We start from the raw sequence: 6,000 nt of genomic DNA, 5'->3' as shown, positions 1-6,000 counted from the left end.
AGATTTTCTTTCCGAGGGATTTTTTTTTTCTTGCGGAACGTCACTCGAGGAAGAGCAACTGGTCACTCTCGTATATCGAATCAGGATAAAGATTTGGGTTGTAAATACATAGACAGACGGATAGGTAGACATACAGACGCTGACTGAGAGATCTATCTATCTATCTATATACCTAGGCTGCTTCCCCCAAGGAAAGGGAGGTAGCCGAGGCAGGACGACACACTCCCCATTTACTCATCCATTCAAACACATTCATTCGCATCTTAGCCCCAAGGGGAGAACGGACAGATCCTCACCGCACCACACCGCACAAGGGTCAACTGCACAATGCAATCAGTGACATCCGCAGTAGGGCCCGACAGCAGAGCTGGTTTACCCCTGCCACATCATAACAGACCCATCCCCTTACCCGCACCTGACCTGACTAGTTGATCAGACCAAATGTGGGAGAATATCCCCTCAGGGCTGCGTCATCACTTATTCATTCACAATTTCTCTCCATTTATTTCTGTCACGCACAGCCACTCTTCCTTGCTCAACAGACATCCCTCTCGCATCCAGTGCTCTCTTCACACTGTCCATCCATCCTATTCGTGGTCTTCCTCTCAGCCTTACACCTCTCACATCAGAACTAGTTATCTTTTTCACCATTCGCTCATAATCTATTCTCTCCATATGCCCAAACCATCACAACACCCTCTGCTCAACTCTACCAGCCATCTCCCGAACAACTCCAGTTCTCCTTCGCACTTCATCATTTCGCACTCGATACATACGCGTCACTCCACACATACTCCTCAGATATCTCATCTCCATTACATTCAAACTTTTCCTCTCTGCTACACCCATATTCCATGTTTCAGCCCCATATAACGCAGTCGGTACCACAACACCCTCATACAACCTTCTCTTTACATCCATTCTAAGCAAACGACATTTAAACACTTTTTTCATTCCTCCCAGCATCTTTCCTACTTCATTTATTCTAAACTTCACTTCTTCATCTATTCTTCCATCCACAGCAACATGCGACCCTAGATATTTAAAACACTCTACCTCCTCAAGCAACTCGCCATTCAAAGCTATATTCATCCCCCTACCATCTACCAACCTCGTACACTTCATCACTGTAATCTTATTCTCATTTACTTTCAATTTGCTCCTTTCACACACCCTTCCAAACTCCTCTACCAACTGTCTCAATCTCTTCTCTGAATCAGCCACCAGTGCAGTATCATCTGCAAACAGCAGCTGCTTCAGATTACACTCTCCACCATCAACATTCACCAGACTCAGACCTCCACCTAAAACTCTTGCATTCACCTCCCTTACAACACCATCCATGTAAATATTAAACAACCAAGGCGACATCACACATCCCTGTCGCAGCCCCACTCTCACAGGAAACCAGTCACTCACAGCATTTCCCACTCTTACACATGCTCTGCTATTTACATAAAAACTTTTCACCCCTTTTAGTAACCTACCATTAAGTCCATACAATCTTAAAACAGTCCACAAAGCCTCCCTATCAATTCTATCATACGCTTTCTTTAAATCCATGAATGCCCAAAACACATCCTTGCCTTTCGCTAAATACTTTTCACACACTTGTCTCACAGCAAACACCTGATCCACGCATCCCCTCCATCTCCTAAAGCCACACTGCTCTTCACCAATCACTCCCTCTGTATCCTCTCTAACTCTCATAATTAACACTCTACCATAAACCTTACCTACAACACTCAAGAGACTTATACCCCTAAAGCTAGTACATTCATACTTATCACCCTTGCCTTTATACAACGGGACCACACAAGCACTTGCCCAGTCAATTGGCACCATACCTTTCACAAAGCACACATTGAACAATCTTACTAACCAGTCAACAATGGTCACTCCACCACTCTTCAGGCATTCAACAGCACACCCATCCATACCTGCAGCTTTCCCTGTTTTCATCTCCTTTACTTCCTTCTCCACTTCCTCCTTCGTGATCAAAGAATCATTCAACTCTCTCAACACATTTATTCCTTGCACCCTTCCATCTGCCACAATCTCAGCCACCCTTTCCTCCTCTACATTTAACAATCTTTCAAAATACTCTGCCCATCTCTTCTTTACTGCATCCATCTCAATTAACATCCTTCCATCCTCTGCTTTTACTCGTTCTTCCTTCCCAGACTCTCCCTTTTGCACCCTTTTCACCTCCTTCCAAAACATTTTCATATTCTGTTGAAAATTCTCTGTAAGCCGCCTACCCGACCTCTCATCTGCTGCCACTTTAGCATCACGCACAGCTCTTCTCGCCCTATTCCTCTTTTCCTTATACCTTTCATATGACATCTCATCCTTCCTCTGCAGCCACACTTCATATGCACGTCTCTTCTTAGCCACAGCCATACTTACTTCCTCGCACCACCATTCACTTCCTTCTCTTACACCACCACCCACACGTCTCACACCACACACCTCTTCTGCATGCCCCACCACAGCACTCTTAAACAACTGCCATTCCTCCTCCACACTGCCATTTTCCTGATCTTTCACTGCTTTCCACTCATCTTTCAATTTCTCCTGATACTATATCTTTCTCTCTTTTATCCAACTCACTCACTTTCAAAACCTCCCTGCCACACCTAACCCTCCTAGCTTTCACCCATCTCTTAACTTTCCCTCCACCAGGTAGTGGTCAGACATACCTCCACCCTCCCCTCTCAGAACTCTCACATCCAACAATCTTCCTATTACATTCCTAGACACAACCACATAGTCCATCAAAGCTCTATCAACAACCCTACCACCCTCCTGTCTCACCCATGTATACTTATAAATATCTTTCTTTTCAAACAGCGTATTCCCAATCACCATCTCTCGCTCAACACATATCGCTATCATTCGTTCCCCATTTTCATTTCTTCCAGGCACACCATGCATACCAACTACACCTTTAACTGCTACATTTCCCACTCTAGCATTCAGATCTCCCATCATTACCACATTCACATTCGCTCCAAAACTCTGCAGACACTCAACATCATTCCAGAAAGACTCCCTCTCTTGTTCATCACTTTCACTACCAGGCCCATATGCACTCACAAACACCCACAACTCACGTTCAAATTTCGCTTTCACCCACATCAGTCTCGATGACACCTCCTTCCATTCAATCACACACTGCTGTACTTCCGGACTCACCAACAAGGCCACACCTTCTCTTGCCCTTCCTCTATCAACACCTGACAATCTTCCATTCACACTTCCAAACATAGACTCACCCTTCCCTTTCATCTTCGTTTCACTCAAAGCTAACACATCCAACTTTCTTCTCACAAACATTCTCCCAATCTCCTCCCTTTTAGCCTCAATTGTACTACATCCACGCACATTCATAGACCCAATCTTCAGGGTACGGGGATAACTCCATCCCCCATCCCTTTCCCTGGCCTGTCTCTTTTTAGGAACTAAAAACAGAGGAGGGGGTCCCTAGTCCCCTCACCCCGCCCCTTTTAGTCGCCTTTTACGACACACAGGGAATACGGTGGCAGTATTCTTCCTAACACAACCTGGCCGCAGAGTAGTAGTACCACCCCATAGTGCGGCCGGATTGTGTCCCCCCCGCCACAGGGGGGACTGAGAGATAGGAAAAGATAAATAGACAGACACAAATAGGTAGACAGACAAATAAAAAATAGACAGACAGACAGACAGATAAACAGATAGTTACCCCTACGTTTCTTTGTTCTGTTATCACAAACATTCCACTGACTTTTTTTTTATTTTATTTTTGCCCTTTCCACACGATTTTGATTAACTTACAAACGTCCTCTGCTTTTTTTTTCGTATTCTCCTCTTTCATCTTCCAGAATGATGGGTGCTCAAGAGGAAGAGGAGGAGAAGAAGATATGGATGGACACTCAAGAACAAGAAATTCAAGAAGAAGAGGAGAAGAGGAGATTTCTAAACACTCAAAAGGAAGGAATTCAAGAGAGACAGAAGAAAAGATGGCTAGATGCTCAAGAGAAAGAAGCTCAAGGGGAGGAGGAGAAGAAGATATGGTTAGATACTCAAGAGGAAACGGAGAAGGAGAAAAGGAGATGGCCAACTGCTCAAGAGGAAAAAGAGAAAACATATCTAGATGCTCAAGAAGAAGTGGAGCACAAGAAGATGAAGAGATGGCAACACACTCGTGAGGAGGAGAATGAAGAAGAGACGAACATAGAAGATGATAAGGAGAAGAAGAAAGGTTGGCACGATATGCAAGAGGAAGAGATTCAAGATGAAAAGAAGAAACGATGCTTAGGTTCTGAAGATGACCGAGGAACACTGAGCAGCTTCGAGGAACTGCTTGAGGCGGCCGGGACAGGAGGAAGGTGGAACGTGCTGATGTTCCTTATGTGTGCCGCAGGTAAGAGAGAGATTTATGTATGCCGCAGGAGAGAGAGAGAGAGAGAGAGAGAGAGAGAGAGAGAGAGAGAGAGAGAGAGATATTCATAATTTTCGCAAGAACTACTTCATAGAGCCTCATTTTCGTAACAGAGGATATGTGAGTGTACTATGATCCGAGACGTACCGCATAAACGTGTGAGGGAAAAAAATCTGCAGATAATCCTGCCAGCCCTGACCTGCGTCCATCCGCCATTGTCTGCATAAAACTCCCAGGCTGGCGGCGCTCTCACTGCTTTGAGGGCTTGCCGTTCACACCACACCCCTTGCCATCACCTACCAAATCAGCTGAACACGACCACTACCTGTAGGCCATACTGGATGTCCGGGTATCTTGGTGGACGTGCAGGGAGAACGAGCCCCTGCGTACGTGGCACCGCCGACCTTCCTAGAGTGTGAGAAACACCCCCCTTCCCCTCCCTTGCTACCCCACACTTGCACAACACTGCAACCCTGCCACGTCTCCACTTCAGAACACAAAGTGAGTGACTCCACCTAAGATAACGAACAGACAACATCTGAACCAAGAGGATGAGCAACGATACCATCTTTCACCTGCGCATAATAGAGACCTCGTGGACTACCCGGCTACTGACCCAGGCTTCGGGCTTTGTTGCTCTGTCTGTGGTAAACCGGCAATATTGGAGCCGCACAGATGTGTAGTGTTGGAGCCGCACAGATGTGTGGTGAACGATTATCATATTTTCTTTCATGTATAGGGCTTTGGGGAAAATACAGAAAATAACTGCGAGTTTGCTGAGCAGCTAAGAGAACAAGTTCGAATTACTGACCCTGTTACCTTCTTTACAATGAGATCGGGAGTGTGGGACACACGAGAACTCAACATTGTTGAAAACAACACTTATCTTCTCAACTTCCCTATGCGAAATCTGGTATCAATTATTCACTCGTTATTGCAAGGGTTGGCCTCGACAAAAGCATACCTGACTCGCTATAGGCTCTAACTGAATGTTTATTTGAGAAACGGAGTGTCCTGGTAGAGGCCCTTTCCATTTTAGATACCCTGGTGATAACCCAGGCAGGCCTAACTTTGTCCCTGACTACAAAATGCATGAACTAAGTGAGAATATAGTAATGTGAGAGGCGTGGTAAAGTGAGTGCTTGTGAGTCCTGTGGGAGGTGCTTGTGAGGGAGGCGGCAGTCAAATAGTGAAGTTCGTTCGTCTCCCGAGCCTATTCCCCATTGCTGAATATGCTGATGTAGGGGACAGAGGTGGAGATTATCACCCTCAGAGGAATGTCAATATTCACCTCAGTCCACTACGTCATGTTCAAGCATCTATGAATCCAGCGATGAAACAGAGGCAAAAGATGCGAACAGACTTTAGTATTTGAATAAGAAACTCGTTTTAAAATTATTAACAATAAAATAACGCCTTTCTGCCGGCAGTGGGGTTCATCTCTCCGTTTCATATGCTGTCGTATCAGTTCCTGGGGGCGACCCCTGACCACTGGTGCCTGGTGCCCCAGCTGGTGACCGCCAACTGGACCCAACACCAAGTGTTATCCCTGGCCATCCCATACAGGTACACAC

This window comes from Coenobita brevimanus, chromosome 78, assembly GCF_032717465.1.
Source record: "Coenobita brevimanus isolate Jiangsu-jjx chromosome 78, ASM3271746v2, whole genome shotgun sequence".
NCBI lineage: Eukaryota > Metazoa > Arthropoda > Malacostraca > Decapoda > Coenobitidae > Coenobita > Coenobita brevimanus.
Note: the sequence above shows the minus strand (reverse complement) of the source record.